The sequence below is a fragment of the Spodoptera frugiperda genome, chromosome 5, assembly GCF_023101765.2.
Source record: "Spodoptera frugiperda isolate SF20-4 chromosome 5, AGI-APGP_CSIRO_Sfru_2.0, whole genome shotgun sequence".
Classification (NCBI taxonomy): domain Eukaryota; kingdom Metazoa; phylum Arthropoda; class Insecta; order Lepidoptera; family Noctuidae; genus Spodoptera; species Spodoptera frugiperda.
Window position 1 is genome coordinate 7,259,055 of NC_064216.1, and position 21,216 is coordinate 7,280,270.

The 21,216-nt window shown below is 33.9% G+C and overlaps 1 protein-coding gene across 2 annotated transcripts in view; it reads right to left on the reverse strand.

Moving 5' to 3' along the window:
- Positions 1-21,216, reverse strand: part of LOC118271922 (transcription factor hamlet) — a 108,118-nt gene that overhangs the window by 59,936 nt on the left and 26,966 nt on the right. For both annotated transcript variants that reach the window (XM_050693950.1, XM_035588185.2), the window contains exon 2: positions 4,126-4,198. The gene's annotated coding sequence lies outside the window, so the exon portion shown is untranslated. The remainder of the gene's footprint in view (positions 1-4,125; positions 4,199-21,216) is intronic.

The following is a 21,216-nucleotide window of genomic DNA, read 5'->3' on the forward strand; positions in this document are numbered from 1 at the left end:
ACAAATGAAGGCATATAGGCACAAGAAGTGCCTGTCGTGTATCAACAGCAATGCAGAAACAGAGAATATTTTCAATATTTTATTACATAAAATGTAAAAAAGTAACTCAAATATACGATTCAAAAGCAAATAGGTAGCCATATTACTTCAAGACTAAATTAACCTACTTATACCAACAACTAACCATACAAATAATATATTACAGAAACACAAGAAAGAACCATTAATAAAATCGCTGTTAACATTACATTACTGACAGCCGTTTAACCATCAAACTGAACGAGTAATTATAACTAACACACCCGACTCCGCTTGCATTAAATGGTAATTAAAACAGAATAAGATCAGAAGCTACACGAAGTAATTAGTTCTGCGTACGCGCATATATTAAAACGATTTTGTTTTATTGGTTTAATGAAGTATGGTTTTTGCTTAAAAGCTATCTATCATAGATGACTTGGAATGGAAGAGTGGTTTGTTGGTTCGTGTGGTTCGTGTTAGCCGAGGACGTGGTCTCAAGTTCGGTAGCCAAGTTAAGCAACATGAATGTTAAATAATGATATTCAGAATTGTTATATTATTTTTAGCTAAATTAAGAAAATGTAGAGAAAAAATGTTACCAGTAGACTTTAAAGATATTTTTATTAACAGTTTGTGCTATTTAGTTATTTTTTATTCTAATCAGTCGAATGAACCCTCAATTAGGTTAATCTGAATTTCATATGTAACGAAATCTAAGAAATCAACTGTGACCCATTATATCAGTAGTAATTACTAGTAGGAAGTACTAGTATTCAAGTATCATCAATAGGTATAACTAATAAATATATCCTGTATGTTGTTTTTTGTGTACATAAATAAATAACTAATATTATAAAAATCCCATTCCAACCACTATTTTTAAAAGATAACCGTGGATATTATGTGATTCAGTAAGTGGAAAGTAAGGGAATATAATAACTGGATACAGATACAGGTGGTTCGTGAAGCAACCATCGAATTGGGATCAGAGGTTACAATGGCGTATAAGTGTTAGATTGTTAGACAATACTGCTTGTACCAGATACCTTCGTCTTCTATTATAGAGGGGCTAGAGGTGATGGCTATTTTTCATGAAGGAAGGTCGGCAGGACAGATCCCATGGTATTCTTGGGTGTTATAGTCATTAATGTATACTAATATGTGTATGTTGTTTTGCCCATAATGTCGTTGATTGTATTCTCTTTATTACCTTTTTACTTTAAGAAATAAAAACAAAAAATAGCTTTTGTTGGATATTTTTTAAGTTATGTATCTGTTATATAACTTTTTTTCAAAAAAGGGAACCGCCTTTATTTTTTGAAGTCTGGTTAATATCCTTGTAACATATTCTAAGTCTATAAAATACTTTGCTGAAAACCGCATCCAACCAATCGCGAGATAATTACACACAAACATACAAGCAGGACTGAATTCAAGTGATGCTATGTATGACATTGTATTTATTTTAGTAAAATTGTTAAAAGATGGATAAAATCTTAACCACACCTACTTAAAGTTCATTATAACTCGAAGCGCGTATCTGAGGAAGTATTAACACTGGTTCGAGGTTCCGGTTTCCGTTCCTCGACCATTTCCCTTGAAGGTAAAACAATAATAACAAGAATTATGTATATCGTAAAATCAAATTGCTATCTAAGTCTAATAACTAGTAGCTTGACGCGATTAAAACTAAAAGTTTTTATAACACAAGCAAGAACTTTCCGCCACAAGATTAGTTTGTTTTTTTATACTTAATAGGATGGCATTTGGCCACCATCTCACCTGGTGATAAGCGATGATGTGGCCGACGATGGAGGACGCCTACCTATGAGCAACCTGTTTACTCGGGACTTAAAGAAGGTAGAGCTAGAAGTATATTTACAGTAGATACAATTCCAGACATGGTTGTTTAGAGAATTTCCAAAAAAAAAACACTTTAGATCAAAGCCTCAAAACCACGCCTGACAGTCCACTCTTACGAGACATAAAACATTATACATGATGCAAATGACTCTAATTTATTCAGATTTAAGATGGAAAACGGCGCTCCTAGGAAAATTTCTCCGCGGCGGTCGTTTGCCGCGATTATATCGGTGCATGTAATGCGTGCAGATGCATGCAGTCGCCGATGTAGTGTCACACTGTTCTCTTGTACTGGATACGATATGTGGAAAGAAATTGAAGGTGCTTCTACACATTATTAATAAGATCTTGTGGTTTTGAATCATCGGTTGGTGCAGTGGCTGGGTAAACGGCAGCTGCGCAACGTGTAGCCGGCTCGATTCCCACACGGAGCTACTCTTTGTCTGATCCACAAATTGTTGTTTCGGGTTTGGGTGTCATGTCTACGACACAGGAGAAAACTATAGTGTGGGGCAACGTTATAAAAAAATCTGAAGGAATCAATGTGAAAATTGATGAAGTATGAACCCAGAAGTATCCTAGACCTAACATACAGCTTGTCCATTTATTACAGTCTGTCCCACTAGTGATCATATGCCACTTCTCAAGATTTGGCGATTTTAGAGTAATCACTACCTTCTAAACCTTATTTAAGTTAGAGAACAAAAATGCATGGTATGGTGAACACACAAAACGTAAATACATAGATCTGTTTTTGTTAGCAACTGCAGTAATTGAGTTTCACATTCGTCGATCAATCTTGAAGACGAAGAAAATGCATTTTATCTAAAGCATAATCCATATAAAATTAAATCGTAAGAACAAGTACGTTTCACAATGTAGCGAGGACCGTGTGTATGTGCTGTGAGTGGAAGACAGATGCCAACTGTTTATCTTGTAAACGTCTTCACAGATTTCAATCACGTTTTTCCTAAAGAAGCGAAAAAAGCCGTTTTAATGTAGACGTACCAAGATCGTTAAGGTCATTTTCCTTTAGCAAAAAATTGTTTTGATGGTTTAATTATATTTCTTTTTGGTTGTATGGTTTTATAAGATACTGTTTATCTATCTGTTGATAAGTATATTGTTAAGTATAAATAAAGTCTTAGATATGAATACCGAGTTGGACTGAATATTTGACTGACTTAATAGCTTGAATGCTCGTTCAATGTATGACAATACACTTTATTTACAGATACGATGTTATTTTACGTGACTTTTTCCTTATTGATCTTTAGAATCAATAAAATAGCTTTCTAACATATTATGTGGTTACTCTAAATTGTAGAAAGTTTATGTAATATCCATTATTTCTTGTTAAACGTAAAAAGTTTGGAAATTATTTCGGTCACTACTTACTTTGGCTGTACATTTTAGTGCTTTGGATTATGGAGAAAGTCTATATCTATAATGGCTTCAAATACTTACTTAGATTAACTTAACTATATCCTTCACTTAGGTATTAATGTGTTTTTTAATATATTTTACTGTAAATGCGTTTTGAGAGGTGTAAATTTTTACTCGCTCTAATCTTAAAAAAAAGTAGTGCTATACAAGTTGTCAATTTAAGAGATTGCCTAGTGCTTTCAAACATAACATAATCTAATTACATAAATTTTAAAACTATTATTTTAATAGAGATCGTGAATAGAGATATTGAATAATATTAAAATGAACGGAGAATTGAACCGAAATCACCAGCTATAGAGAGGCACTGATACACACAAATTAAGTAAAAGAAAAACATTGACTACTGAAAAACTTTATATTTTTAAACACTAATCTTCGAAATTCCAACCCTAAAAAGTCCGTGGCGTATTCAGTAATTCTTTAGATACGCTTTTAGCTCAACATGTTACGAGGTATTACAAGAAGGTGCTCCACTAGTAGTCGACTAATCGCAGGCCTGAGGTCAGACCGTGTAGGAGCCCTGCGGCCCGCCACGTTTATTCTAATAAGCCCTGGCTACCATTATAAAGTTTGCCCATCGCCCTTTATGTATGTAGGTACGGGGTACCTTATAGTTTTAACATTAATTTATTTTGTTTGCGCTTTAAGCGGGCGATGGCGGGTTAAGATTTGCTTTCGTTTTGTTTGGGTTATTAATGGGGTCATATCAATTTTGTGTATAAAGAAGGTTGTTCTATTTCTTTTGCATTTTAGTAGTACTTTTTTTCATGGTTTAGTTGTTTGGTGACTTACCTATTAGCGCTTTGACGTGGTAACTGGGTATAATCTCATTTGCGGTAGTCAGCTTGGCGGCGGTAATGGTACACTGTAACAAATAACACAAATGTTATAAAATCAAATCGTATGACCATGTACAAGTTCGTAGGAAACGATTTAATAACGAGTAAACATAACCAAATTACATGTTAGCTTACATATTATAAAGAAGACGGACGAAACCAGGCTAATAATTGCCAATAAAAAATGTATAGGTCTTGATGACAAATAAAGCGGCTAGTTCTCGAGTAATGACTGTGATTGACTCAACAAATAATAACGGTTGTTAACAAATAATAAGGCTTAGTCGCAATAAGTTAATTTCATCGACATCTGCTCGGTTGCGCAATCCAGACGTCCCCAAATACTGTTGCGACAAAAAGACGCAATTATTTCATTGTATTACAAAATCGGTTTCAAATTAGTCGCATCGTGACAACCCTGCCGATCGATATAGAAGTCTATTGAGTTTTAATCGCGTGATCTTTGAACCGTTGCCAAATGTTCGCGAGCCCTGCATTGTCGCTACATAGAATGATTCACGATTCCCGCTTTAAAGCTGAAATAAAGTGGGTGTTGCGGCTCACTTTTACACAGATAATATAAATTATTGGCGATACTTGAACAAGATTACGTGATATTATACTTTTAAAGTGGAACATCGTAATTTTTAAGTTAACGATCGTGTTTATGAGCTCGTAAATTATTTGGATTGCAATATTTGTAACGATGCTTTGTTATTTGTAAGTTTCACTCATCCTGCTTGTAAATTGTTTGTTTTATTCAAAATGTTGATATTTTAAAGGGAATTAATAAATGTTAACATTATGAATGATAGGTGCGTGCCATTTTCCAGATGTTTAGTCAAAAATAGTGAAAGACGAAACTGCGTTCTAAAACATGCCTAGTACTTATCTAGGTACCTAACTTAGTTTCTAAAAGGGAAGTCTAGACCGGCAATACCGCAATGACTAGCAAATCCAAGAAATAACTAAATATTCATAAAACCACTTTACACAGATGAAATTATATAGTGCAGAGACGTATTTTATTCGCGTAAGCGGAAAATAATTTCTTTATAGGCATAGAATCGATTAGTAGCGCGCTTTACGATGCGCGTGCGCTCCTCCGGGTGCCGGGTTTATTGCAGACCGCTATACCTAAGTACTAGGTACACATAGTTGTGCCCAACTAGTTAATAATGATTTAAACCTTCAGTTAATGAAAAATTAGACTTGTAACGAAGGAGCTAGTAAATGTTAATGGACGCTTAAATATTTATGTAAATTTTAGGCTTAGGTTTTATGTATTCGAGTAAGTGGGGTATAATTATATGTTACGTGTGGTAGGAGGCAACATTTTAACTCGGCTATTACTAAAACGTTAATAGTGCGGTCGTTTTGTACCTTGCACAAGAACTTGGTACGAGTATATAGTTAAATGATTTTCAATTACTAATTTTCATGTCATTTGGGAAAATCTTTATGTTTAAACCTCCTTTTTCTTAGGTTAAGTACGGCATCTCCATATTAAATATATATGAAATTGTTCGCTTCAAGCAAACACACCAGCACAGATGGTGCCCAGAAGGGCTGATACCCGATCCGGAGCTGGGGATTACCTAGCGGGTTTACCGGGGCTCCGGATCAAAGTAAGAGTAGGAACGGTGTGGTTTTAGTCAGTACAAATCTGACACTCCCTATCGCCTCATTCTAGGCGGGAGAAGTCATTAGATGACTCCCTTAATGGTTTTGACCGAGTTCGTAAAGCAGACTCTATGAAATACACTACCTTTTCTTTCTTCATCCCAAAAACTCACATCTATACACTCATACCTATATATTCACATATATATCCTCATATCTATATACGAGTACTCATGCATATTGTAACAGACAAAACCATTTTATTCTGCACAAAAGATATATAACATTAATTACCTCAATATATCTAAAGTCAAAACACTATCACACCAAATAACAACATGCTATATTTCCCAACAATGATACGGTTGCCTAACAAGACATATACGGTACCCACTGTGATCATCATCAATGAATCAGTACCTCTTATACAGAGTGTACGAAATGAAGGGTGATCATTATTTTAAACTAATGTTCTACGAACGTTAGTAAGTAAGGAGTTTGTAAGTACAAATAAATTTGCTGTGTGGTGCATCATTGATTTAATAAAAACTTTTAGATCCCTACCTGGTAATTTAGTAAGTTCTAGGCGAATATACTACAAATAGTTTTTATTGTGAGACATACTAAATTAACTAAAAATCACGGTTTACTCACGTAAATTAATCTAGAAAAGCTTTACTAGTTTCGAGTCACAGAGGGACTCTTGAGCTTGACTCCTGATGAAGAGTCCTTCTGTGACTCGAAAGTTTTCTCTACAAATCATGAGCAGTGTCTTAGTTTAAATTACTACCAATGTATCCAAACACGAAACAAATTCACTAACTTGGCTACAACCTGTATAATACGGTAACAAAGGTATGAAGGTACAAATAATTTGAGAGCATCATTACGTGGTTAGCTGTTGAAAAAATGGCCGCTGCGCCGTCCACTGACATATCCGTGTCAAGACTAGTGTACTTGGCGCGTGCTGCTTTACGTAATGGAATCTTAGATGATTAGCGGTCATTTGTTTTAGGCTTTTTACTTCTTTTTTGTTAGCGATGGTGAGTGTGGATTTGAGGAGTATTTGTGTGTGAAAAAAATTGTTGGTTTTTTTTTGGTGTGCGCGCCTTTTATCCTCGAAGGGGTAGGCAGAGGTGCACAATACAGCACGTAATGCGATTGTACACCCAGTTTTTATCATTTGTGTTATAAGTCCCATGTAATAGGGGGTGAGCCTATATACCGGGCACAATTCCAGACTCCGTGCTGCTACTGAGAAATTTTCGAAAACCTAAAAGAGCCCAGTAATACTGTTCCCCACCCGGGAATCAAACCCGAGACCCCGTGACTGGTAGTCGCACTTGCGACCACTCGACCAACGAGGGTTTTTTTGGTGTTGCTCCTAAACTGCTGAACCGATTTCGATGAGAGTGCTACTGAGATAGTAAATCTAATAAGAAAGACAGTTATAGACTTCTATAAGATACAAGTGAGGTTATGAGCAAATGTTAATTATGTCAACGTATCGACATCTATTTAGTTATCTGCTTCCATATTTCATAGTCAACATAAAAGTCAAAGCCAATGTTTGCCAGTCTTTCTCCCCGTGTGTCTCATCTATATAAAACCTGATGATTCTGATACAATGCATTGAAGACCACTATTATAGCCCACAGAAGATTAATGTGACAGTAGAAACTATCTCTTATCTTGATGTAGGTTAAGGTCCATTATCCATTATCTGAATTGAGTAACTAGAATACAATAGGGATTAATGCTCGCGTTAATTACGCATTTAGGTAATAATGAGATCATTTTGTAATGTTCTTCTTTTGATGTATTTTTGAGATATGATTTGTTTTAGATATGGTCGCAATGTCGCATACAACTTAAAGTGTAGGCAACAGAGGTTTAGTACCTTGTTGAATATATTTTATTAGTTCCACGTATGGACCACGACTATAGACATACACGGAGCTTTAAATGGTTATCTAATCCAGCATAAAATTATGAAATCGGAACTAAACTTGGACCAGCAGTGGACTGTCCCGGGCTATTGATGTTGAATTCATTTATAAAATAAATAAGCCCAAAACGGTACTTAATTTTTTCATAATTTCACAGAACCAACTTATACTCAAAATATTTTATAGCTTACTAATCAGTCGAACAATATGTAATACCTAAACCAAATTACCAAAACAATATCTTGTATTCTACAATTACAAAATATAAGTTACCAGTCGTAAAACTTAACCATTAAGTTTAATATTCGCTACTTATTGTGTTGTAACTTAATCCTGAAAATGAAGGTAATAGAGATTAGGACTACAGTTTCAATGTTTGTTTCATCGTTTTTATGAAGACTGTGGGTTGTTAGGTCGAAATGTTACAGTGTAAGGTTTCGGATTACATGTCCTTATGCCTTTTTAAGGGACTATTATTTTGTAACTAGAAGTCCTGAAGTCAGAAGTACTGAGATTGTTAGTATTAATTTCTTGAAAAGGGCTGCTTTTCCAAAAGAGATGTGCTATGCTACGTTACTGTGGTTGCGTTTGGCTTACACCAACCATATATTTGGTACACATAGCTTAGCACTGGTGGAAACGAACCCAGCTAAGTTATGTTGTTTATAAAAAAATGTGTGCTATCGATGGCTTCTTAGCTATCGATACATTCGCAAACTCAAGCTACGCATCATCCTCGCACAGCTACATAGCTTACCATCAGTGGAAACGGTCACAAAATTTCACTATTTAGCTGTTACATCTTCGTAGCATAGCTACATAGCACACCTTTGGTGGAAAAACATTCTAACTATAATGTATTATATGTGTTTACAAATAACTATAAATAAAAACACCGACTAATAACAAACACCATTTATAATATTCTTTTGCTCATTCAAAAATCAATCGTCGGACCACCAAAAAAGTTTTAACAACTAACTCATAACGTGTTTTAAAACATATACGGTACTCATGCATGCCGATGCCGACCATTACTCCAGTTTCTATAAACACAGCCTTGCGCAATTTCCCTTGGATGCTGTTATTAAGTAACAAAATAGTAGCAAGGCCGATGAAAAATTGTTCTAGAGGCTTTATTAAACAAAAATGGCTGCGATTGATGATACCCATGAGTATTACGGCTCGCGAACAGTGGTTTCCAAGTAATAATAATAATTAAGATCTCAAAGTCCGTCTCGAGTTCGACTAAAATGTTATGTTATATTTTTTTAACGATAGCATTGTGGATGGCTGTGTAGTGTGTGTTTTGTAAGTTATACAGGTTGACGTTATTTGAGTGGGCATCAATTTACGAATAAGTATTCTATTTTAATATTGTTTCTATGTTTTTCCGCAAGTTTTAATTTCTAATGATTAAATATTTTGGTTAAATTATTCGCTTTCGATATTAGAATTGATATAACAGTATATTAAAAAACTGCCCTAAAATATCGTGTGAAAAAAAGTCCTTTAAAAAAATTCGCAATACTTTGAATTCACTTTTATTTGCAAAGCCATAATAACAATACTATACGGGGCCGTAAAACAAGAATATCGTAAAAATGTGATTCATTCCCATATAAGTGGGACACGGAGATGTAAGCACCACGATTTTGGGGTTATTACTTCTCAGACATTCACGATCGTGATGCATCAAGAACGGGTAGGCAGAGATATAAGTAGTTATATCATATTAGTCAGATAAAAGTATACAGGAAATATATGGCTGAGATGTATAAGGTTATTGAAATACATAGGTACATACATACATACAAATATTCCTAAATCAGATAAGATTGCAGGTTTGGGAGAAGAACTAATATATATAATTGTTATAATTATTTGATTTTTAAAACTTATGTCATGGTAATAGGCTTTCTTTCATTAATTAGTGTATGACTAATTGAGAAAAACCAAGAGCTGATGGTACAGTAGAACATATTTGACACAAGAGAAACCCCTAGCTGCTGACTACTTAGCAGGTTTACCGAGGCTCCAGCTCGAAAAGCGGGAGTAGAAACAGGGTGGTTTTTAGTCAGTAAGAGTCTGACACTCCCTCTTGCCTCATCCAAACCGGGAGAAGTAATTGGATAATTTTTCCTCTTAAAACAAAAAGTATGGGCAAGGTTTTTTGTAAGGATGTGTAATTTGCATGTCACACAGTAACACGATCAAAGCGAGGATCTCGTTTTCAATACAGCCTTATTTCTCAAGGCAATATGTCGTCCAACTGTCAATAATGGAATCAAAAGAGAATGGTCCTTTAAAATTACAATTTTTGGAATACTTTTATGACTTTTGAAAGTGATTGCTGTCGATATTGCGTAATGTATTGGTTTTATAAGGAAGATGTTAATGACATTACTTAAGGACGGTTACTTCATGAGTTGTATGTGAAGCAACTTTTTCATCTCATTTTGTGTACGTTTGTCATGTTGTTTTAAAAAGGTGGAGTTGGTGGGTTTTTTATAGCTTCTGTAGGCTAATGCGTCTGTTATCTTTTCTTTTATGAGTTAATATTTGGTTTTTTTTTAAGGTGGAAAATCACTTCTCCCATATTGGACGAGTCAAGAGGGAGTGTCAGACACTTACAAACTAAAAACCACCCTGTTCCTATTCCTGCTTTTTGAGCCGGAGCCCCGGTAACCCCGCGAGGCTATCCGCAGCTCCGGATACAATGAACATGCACACGTGCTTTTCATGTCAGCGTTCTGATTTTGTCTAACCTATTAAATCACTGACAACTATCTATTTATTAATAAAATATCAATCAACATAACTAAGAAAAGAATATAGTGCACAAAATCCGGTACACCTACACACTCATTTAATAAAACTGTCATATTTCCAGTAAGTATGCGCTTGCGCCGTATTTTCATGGAAACCTTGTTAGTCACTGTAGTCGCCATTTTTTCTTTTTTCCGTGTTATAAGGAAGTGGCGTCGAGTCGTAGATCACGGCTGCGCCGGCGCTGCTCCGGGAATCATCAGAATTTTATTACTAGCGTTAAGCTTACCTAAGTACTGTGAGCAAAAAATTTGTATGCGAGTTTTTGTGTTCAGTGTTTTATTGCACTATAAAACTTTTAATTAAGTTTTTTTAAGATAGGAATTGTTTATAAAAACCTAATTACCATTGTTAAAACATGTGATACCATGTGTTAATATATGCAGCAAATATACATTTGAATATACTTTAACTTAAAGTCTTGGCAAAAAGTAATACATTCTAATTCTAATTAAAAAAAATTATAAATATTATTTCGGGATATCTTTCTTTATAAAATTGACTTAACTGTGATGACAACAAAAAAGAAAATATGGTTTATGATTTATTTTCTGTCCTTACTTGGCCAACATTTTGAAGCGTAGCATATTATGGTCATATAACATATGGCACAAATGGTCGCGTCATTACACGGTAGCTATGTTGGAGACAGATGTTGTTCGGTGTGGAAGACTTTTTGTTTAACTTGTCAAGACTCTGACAGATTCGGAAAGAGCCTATTTTTGAAGTTTCAATATAAAAACTGTGGAAAAATTCCTTGTATATATACAAAATGTGTCTTAGACTATAATTCTATCATAATAGAGTATTTCAAATTGATGGTTAAATCTCATATAACTTAAAAATAAGAGTTAATTAATCAAATAATTATGTACTTAGACTAATCCCCATTTTTTAGTTATCAATTTCAAATTATGTCTAAAATTTTAAACCCACTATTAGACCAAGGTTTTGTTTTACATAAAAAAAACATCTTAATTTTCACTTCACAGTTCACACCACGACCATTAAACATGTGCTCGTCATATAACGTAATAAAAAACCAATAAAAGAAACCACAAACATGTAACATTTATAGTTATTATTTCCGTACATAATGCAGGAACAAAGTAAATATATACTCGTATATAATATAAATTCATACTCCTATTATAATAAAACTAGGTAATAATAGTTAACATTTTATTTGTCTAGCTTTTAGTACTGAATTAGTGGTTTTAGCTAACATTTTATTTTATAAAGAATATAGTTAAATATATTTTGCGGCCTTCACAAGGACGTTGTAAAACAATTATTATTATGAGAACAATTCATAAGAAACACGATAATTTTTAGGTTGTATTTTTAACAATACAAACTCAAATTGCCAAATAAATACACACTGTGTAATTTAAAAACCTAATTTAGAATTTCCGCAGAATAAATAACACCGACTATTAAAAGACACAATATATAATAATAACATATACAATAATTAAATATAATTATACTTGCATCTATATATCTCTTTTGATAAAATTACATCACACAAACTGATCACAAAACAAAATTCAACCAGCACTACTCGTAACATAAAACAAAATCAATTCTCAAAGTAACGATATGACGTATATAAAATCAGATAGCCGAAGTAAGGTTCCTGCACGACCCCTGTTTATTATGCGCATGAATAATTTGTTCCTATTACTGATTTATATATGATAAAGCACCCGACGGAATCCACGATATCGCCCGCCTATGATTTAATATCTGCGTGATTCTTCTTGCTCTCCGCTTTAAATTTTACTTCGGTTATGATTTAGAATGTTTAGAGAGATTCTGTGGAAATAATTTTAAAGTCTATACGGTATATAAAAATAATTTTTTTTATGTAACCGAAGATCCTTTAAGCAATGGCGGTACATTAAACGAGCAGATGGATCACCTAGTTGTTAGGTATTTAAGGGTTGTTAGGGAATGGGCCGATTAGGAATGAGCAACAACACAACGCAAGCGTTGTTTCACGTCGCTTTTCTGCGAGGCCGTGGTATCACTCCAAGAAAGAAAGCCATCCGAACCCATTAAAATTACGAAATGTTTGTACAAAGCTTCACGTAGGTATAAGTTAATGAAACAACTTTCACTGAACTTAATATCACATCGGCAAGTTCAAATAAAAGCAACGAGAAATTGTAATTACTTCAGCGTTGCATCGATTTTCATACAAATTGATGAGACTTGCGAACCGTAGTACAATAGACATCAACGAGCGTACCATCAGTGTGCACTTGACCGACCAACGTAATTTTTGGTTATTCAATTTTATGTTAGACAAACTTATGAATGAAATCTTAATAACAACTTAATTAAAAAAATATCTATGTCAATATTCTAATGCTATTACGAAAGATTATCACATAAATTCCACTATACGACCTTATCTAAGTGCGGTCTGCATTACAATCATTCCGTTAAATTCGGACCATGCGTCGTTTCGTACATTTTAATATGGCCACATTAAGTCGGACTCATCTCCGTTATTAGTCAGAAACTGGTCTGACTTCCTACGTCCACAGGATGTTGCTCCATATATGCCATTCATTAACTTAATGGCTTTGGGCCGCGATGATTTTTATTGCGAAACATCGATCTGAATGCGCAGACGCATCGGTTCGTGTGAATGAGTTTTTAATGAAACTACTGTCTTTTGTCATATTGTATGGATTATTGTTTTTATGATCAAATGAGGAAATAGTTTGTTCGTAATTGCAGGCTTCGCGTTGATTATTTGTTTTATGGACCGGTTTATTTGTATTTCTACAGGTATTCCGTATTACTCATTCGTATAGTAGCGACTTTTGATTGTGTTAAAAGATATCCGGTACATAAAATTTGAAATGCGTAACAAAGACATTGATGTACATACCTACATAATATTCGCTAACTACGCTCTAATGAACAAACAATATATAGCCTGAAAACTTCAAAACAATCCATCACTCAACAGAAAGTACATTATTTATTCTATCAGCTTCAATACTAAAATATTCAAATACTTCTTTAGACTATTTAACATACTAATCTGCGATTGTTAACATGAGATGGTTCAAACGATCCGCTTCTATAATCACGATCAATCGAAAATCAACTATATCTCTTACATCTTTGAATTTATTTTTAAATGGATAAGTTGAGAAAAAATCGTGCTTACGGTAGCCGAAATCAAGGGTCAAGAAGATCAAACGTGATCTAAAACTGATATTAAATATTGTAAAGAGAGTGACGCATGCGTGAATGAGATATTAGTGAGGCAAGGTATGATGAAACCGGTGTACACTGGCGAGCATCGAATACTGACTCATATGGAATTTAATTTTAAAATGGTAATTAAAGATTGGTGTAAATTGTACGGGCCATAATGCGCACTTCTGTGTACCCTTTCGAGGATAAAAGGTAATTAAACAATACTATATTATTTGTTTCTTCCAAAGGATTAGAAATTGGGAATGACAATTGTGAACTGTTCCTAGGTATTACTGTGGATATGGTGACTTAAAATTTTTTAGGAACAAATTAAACTATAGAAAATATATTGAAAAAAATATCACTGACGACTTTTCCAAACTAAGATAACAATATAATCGATAATCAAATGTATGTATTTATAAGAAAATATATTAGTGTGCACATATCTCTGTCCTCCACTGTAAACTGCTTACAACAATACCCACAACGGACATCAAACTAGATCGGTGATGGACACCGGCCCCCGCGCATTCGCGGTATCTTTTTATTACACTCGCGATATTTCTTTTATTTCAATGTTATATCATATTAATGTTTTATATTCTTTTATCTTTTGTATTTATTTCAATGTCAGAGTTTCGAGAAAGAGAGGAGGAAAAAAATTTGGTTTATGTTTTTTTATTGTCTTGTTGTATATTTACATATGTATGTGTTTGTATGTATGTATATTAGCTATTTCGTATTTGATTTTATAAATCACGAGTTAGGGTTTTTATTAATCGTATCTACATATTTTAGAGTACATATATTTTAATACCTATGTTCCTAATAAGCATATAGGTATGCGATATCATTTAAAAAGTTTTTTTTTTATAATTAGCCTAATTTCGACGCGAAATCAATAACTGAATACGATTAACAATCTCATTACAAATGACCTTTAAGAAGGAATATCGAGAAAAAAGTCATCTGAATAAAGGTGAAAGCTTGTTAAAATGCCGACGGACAACAAAATCTTACACTTGACGTCACCTCAAACGCACCATTAAAATTATCTTCGAAGCGACGTCAACTCTAATCTCGTTCACTCACACAATAAATAAACTCGCTTTGATGTAGCCGCTTCGCTTAAATACGTTTAAATTCGCTTAAATTAAGGCACTTCGCCCATTTCGGGGGCCAATTAAGCGCGAAAAGTATCGCGTTCACCAAAAACTGCGCCTGCGCAGTCATCAAAATTGTTCACTTTCATTGTTAAGCCTTTTTACGGAGACCATGATAGGGGTTACTTTTATAATTTTACTCATATTTTAACTTTAATGTTTATAATGACATATAATTCCTCTGTAGCGTGTCTTTGGTTCATTATTTGTGAGTATATGACGCTGTTTTGACGTTTCACACCTCTTGGCGTGGTAATCACTGCAATAACGAAATGCCAGCGTGAACTTATTGTGCTACGACCAACATTAACAGTAACTTATTGGTTTTGTCTGTCACTTACACGAACCAATCACAAAACCTCCTTGTTTATCGCATCCTGAAAGTTACTGGCACTTCAAAAGCCTTTACAACCAAAAATACACATTCAACTTTAAAATATATATAGTAAAACCTTCCTACGTTGCTTACTAAGTAACCGAATTCAATTAGCATAAAAACTATAACAGCCTACGCGAAAAAATTCACCCTGTATGTTGAAGATTTCATTAACTTGACTATAAGGTTAAAAAATTACTGTTTCGATGCATCGCTGTAATGTTAAATGCAGTAAAGTCTTCGTGGGTGGTTAAAGAAGTCAGTTTTATATCCTTATAAGTAAATTATTGCTTGCACAACCTTGACTGAAATGTGAAGCGCGGTTTGTAAGGTCTGATGTCGGATTTAGTTTTTTATCCGGATCTGTAAGGGTATTAAAGAGATTATATTATCATTGAAACAGTAAAATTGTTTGTAACATGTGGTTGTATTTTAGGTATCTGCCTACCCTTTAAAAGGAAGAGCAGGTTTTATAAGAATAGTAATGTATAGAATAAAAATATTATGTTGAATACCACTTTTATGAAACTATCGATGCTATTGGAATAGAGTCATACATCGTTCACAGTTCTAAAACTTATGCTATTGAGACTAATCAATATTTTATAGAACAATTCTACAATACTTGTTCTACGAATCGAACCCAATATGAAGATATCTATCTACAGTCACACAGACCACCAAAACCGAACCGATAGCAAGCCAAAATAATTAAATTTTATTTTCAATTTCATCAATTCTTTCTCCAACACGAATATCGACACCAGAATCTTCTGCTTAACAACCACTTACCGAATAACGAAGCAGTAATATTGTTTATTTATTGGTATTAACAGCTCTCTATAGATCCACGAGATAATAAGACGACTCAGTGACATTCACTTGGACATCTAAAGCCTCGTGTGAAATGACAGCTGATTCCTTTAAGATATCTTGTAAATACAACCTTAATAACATACAATACAGTTACTAATTTATACCTTAAAGTTATAGTGTCAAGGTTGCTTGTTCTCTGTAGGACTGCAAAGTTAAGTTGGTTGACAACGTCTCATCTCGAATGGATCAAAGCTTAATGCCTCGCGTGAGAATTAATTTCGTGGAGTAATGACATTGAAATAACAAAATCTGTGACATATTGTGAGAAAGCCTCTCAATATATGTAAATATATTTATAGGATTATTAATGTTAATGAATTATTTATTAATTATCGTTTTATCAAAGATTTTATGGTTGATAAAAACGAATTCTTTCGAATCATAATTTAGATTTGTGATTGAAAATATTTTGATTAAATCTTGATTTATTTTCAAATTGCCGATGAAATATAAAATATTACTAAAAAACCATAAGGCAATTATTTTATTTTATTCAGGTAGACCACCGTCCGATCTGAAAGTCACTAGATGCACTACTCATTAACTAATCTTCGAAATAAATTACTGACACAAAATCGAACAGACATTTAATGGCGACGTAAATACAAAATGAGTGACACCATCTAATCAGTACAGAAAGTAAATGCTCATAAATTATTAATTAATTACAAATATAGTTAACATGTTCAGAAGCAATTAACTTGCCGCTAATAAATTAATAGTAAAACTTTAATGCGATCGTTTATCCCTTAATAAATACAAAAGTGATGTAAAAATACCAATATATCAAACAGTGGGTGGCAATTAAAAGGCACCTCCTTAGATTGCGAGAGAAAATGATTTAGATACACTATCTTGTAATGTTATAATTATGACATACCAGAGCCTATTAATACTCGGATACCTCATAAATCCAAAATTCGTGTTTCCTATGACAATCCTGACATGGTTAAGTGTGATTTTGAGGGGGAAATCTTCTAATGACTTCTCCCACCTTGGGCGAGGCGAGAGGGAGTGTCCAGACTCTTACTGACTAAAAACCACACCGTTCCTATAGTCCTGCTTTTCCAGTCGGAGCCCCGGTAAACCCGCTAGGTAGTCCGCTCCGGATCGGGCATCATCCTTACTCCGACATAGTAAAGTGTAAAATAAAAGAAGGCATTACTTAAGGCATTTTAAGAAGGCATGAGAAATTAAGTTGTTAACATTGTAATTCTAATTAAGAAAATACTAAAGTTACCACGCTTGTAAAAAAGTGATCATCCCAATGACGGAAATCATCGCCATTAAAAAAACACGAATAAACCGTCAAACCTCTTTACATTATGTTTCGCAATACTTAACACGTTCTTACAAATATAAATATAAAAATAAAAACTCGAACCGACCATCGTTTCCCACACTACCGAGATGTGACCATAAAAAAATTAATAAGAAAAAAAAAAAATATCTCGAAAAAGATGAACCTCTTTACGTACAGGCACTGGCACATCAAGCTATCCAATCATGTCAAATTTCTTTACTGAATTTCGAATTTTAACGCTTTAGTTATAAGGTGGAAATTCAATTGAGGGAATGTGACAGTTTTGTATAGTGTAATGTGCTGTCAGTACTAGGAAATGCAACTTGATACACTAGGGGCCACGAGAAACTGGTCGCGGGTGGTCCTCACATTTATTTTTCGACTTGTTCCTGTAATTAATGAGTTCAATGGTTAACGTGAGCGGTAATTTGAATAGACGTTGTAAAACATTATGGTGAATGAATAATAAGTACAGCTGGTACGATATTTTAAAATTGAAATTGCTTTTTTTATCTCGTGATTGAGTCCTTCGATTCGTGATTTATGACCATGTGTTGATTATACATGGCCTTGGTAAAATAACTCGAGGTTTTGGTCCCAATTTCTTTTTAATAGTATTTGAAAATAATTAAAGTATTTAACCAGGGCACTGAAACTAATTCAAGACAACGTTAAAAATCATGTCGAATTCAATCATGTTGTTATCTCAATTGTTCTACAAATCACAAAACCAGTAATTTTCAAACCGCATCAACAATTTGGCTACAAAACTTAATTGCAAGTTCTGACGTCGAATACGCATGACGAAACCATGAGAGATGAAGGCGGAGATAGCAAAAGATAATTTACAGTTACGTACAGTTAAAAAATATTTTAATTAAAGCACTATTTACTTATGCCATATCTCTCATATCGGTTTGATGTGGAACAGTCAAAAGTCGAGCGGTCCGATACTGATCTAGATGAATATTAATTGAGAATGTGTTGGTTACAAATGATGTTGGCCGCCACTGTACGGCTGTTACGAAATCAGTTTGGTTTTGCTATCTTTGTTCTAGGTTATGTTAAGTTAAAAAAGATCATATAATGGTCTAAGTACATCCTATAAAACTTAATGAAGGTTTTTAAACCCTACATTTTATGACTTTTTTTTAAGGGAGAATATCATCTAATGTTATTGTGCCTGTGGGCGGCGAGGCGGGGGGTATCAGTACTGAATAAACCTCGTTACTTCTACCCTTCATGTACTTCATTGTACTTACCCCCGTAAACTAGGTACTGCTAGGTAGTCATACTTGGAACTATTTTAAAGCAAACATGAATTTAATAGATAATTTGTTAATTCTAATGTTTTCAAGACACTTTTGATAACTATCTCAAGCCAAATAGGTACCAAGTTTATTCTCGTGCCATAAATGTAAGTACTTGAGTATACCTACCTAATACCGAAACCCATAAGTATACCATTTCATAATTATCGTAAAAGTTCTGAATACGCGTGTGAGATCTCATTGTGAGAACGTACGGCGAAACATTCCCCGGATACTTGTTAATAAACCTGTAATAAGCCTTTGGAGGCAGCCTGCAACATTTTAGGGTTCTCTGCGCACAGAGGCAACTCTTTATGTAACGTCTATCTGTCGTAAAGTTGAATTACTATAAACTTTTTGTTTATAATATTGTATTAGGTATATCAAATAGTAATAGAAACCACATATATAATTTTAATTTATAAAAAAATACGATATATGTCTAAATAATCGTAATGTATACCGTACTAAAGTTCAAAAAGTTAAATAAAGGCTAAAGGCTACACCATCTTTTTTTGAGGAGGATAATCATCCAATGATTTTACCCATCTTGGGTGAGCCAAAAGTGTCAGACTCTTACTGACTAAAAACCACCCCGTTCCTACTCTAGCTTTTCGAGCTGGAGCCTCGGTAACCCGCTAGGCAGTCCGCAGCTCCGAGAAAAAGCTACACTATACTTGTATAACACAAACATAAGCTACAGAACCCGCTAAGTTCTCCTAACTCGTACTTAACAACTTTTTTGTTTACATTTTCAATTATAAGCGCGATCCAAATATAGTGGGCTTACAAAATCCATCAAACTACAATCTCAGATCGTCCGTCGACATGAAAGTCGACTCGTCTACCAGTTAAGGCAAACGTATATGATATTGTTATAAAAACGCGTATCAGTCGACTTTTCACTGACACGCCTTATAAAGTTCTGTAATCCAATAGCAATGCCACTTTGACGGGAAATCTTTGATACTCTTACAACATTTTTGTTTGAATTCTCTGTAATTGAAGGGAGAGAGATTTTTCACAAAAAAACTGTGTTTAAAATACATGTTAGGTGTCATATTTGCTGCTGACTGTCTAGCGAGTTCTCTCAAGAAGGGAGAAGTCATTGGATGATTTTCCCCTCTCAAACAAGGGTGTCAATTTTATTACCAATAGAGTGATCGTTTCCTTTTTACTCCGTATTTGGTGCTGCGGTCAGAAAAATAAACAAAAATAATAAAATACAACATCATTTTTCCCTAAAATATCTATCATCGACGTCCTGCAATCTTGACAACCAAGTCGCCTACTGAACGTAAAATAATTCCCTTAATAAAAAAGTGTAACTTAAAACCAATCATTAAATAACCCACACATTCAACGAGATGACATAACATAACATATTATATTCGCTTGTCTAAAACTTTAAAGATAAAACAATAACAATAAATAATAAATAAATGTTTACAAGTGGCTCCATTGTACGCAGTCTTGTTATCCGTCCATGATAAATGAATTCTTTGTATTGTTCTCAAAGAACTTTAGATGTTTTCAAATCATTCAATTTCATCGATACATAGGCCTCTTATCAATTAAATGGTATACGTACTTATAGTCAACACTAATGTAAAAGTGGTAAATTTAAAATGATAACTAGCTAGCATTAAAAGATATGTAGCGGAAAGAAAATTCAGGAAAAACCGCGGAGAATATATTTTCTAGCTTAGCATTGTATAAGCCAATACATGCCATATATTATCATGTATAATACATACATCTATACATAATCTTGTATTACATTACTTCTTTTAAATTCGCAATACAAGATCAAACACTAGAAACAAAAAAAAAAACTAACATCACATTCTTAATCCACTTTCGACAGCCATACAAACGTCTAGTCATTACAAAAAAAAACTAATCTCATCTAAACAATAATTACAGCAGCTTGACCCCTTAAACTGTCTCAATCTAAAACCTTGAATCAAGACGAGATTAAAAGTAAAAGTAATAGACTTGATAGGAAGATAACACAGTACAATAATCTTTATCAGGTGTTCAGAAGTTATAAATGTTAGTAGACAAGGACGCTTGAAGAATTTTTCGACCGATGCGTGCAGAGATCTGAATTACGAAACTGTCGATCAGATAAAAGAAGCGTTTGTTGAAAGCGAACTCGAATGCTCCCGGGTCCGAGAGACGTCATAGAAACGCCCGTTTGCCACAACAATGTGGTGTAGGGCTGGTACTGTAGAACTGTCGATGATGATTTAATTTATAAAAGTTTCAACGAGGAAAATACTGCTTTTCAAATAGTTTTTTTGATCGTCAGCTGTAAACTATTCTTTTGGAGGTTTTGATTGGAGAAAATTGATATAATTTTCAGATTTTCTTTGAAAGTATTGTGT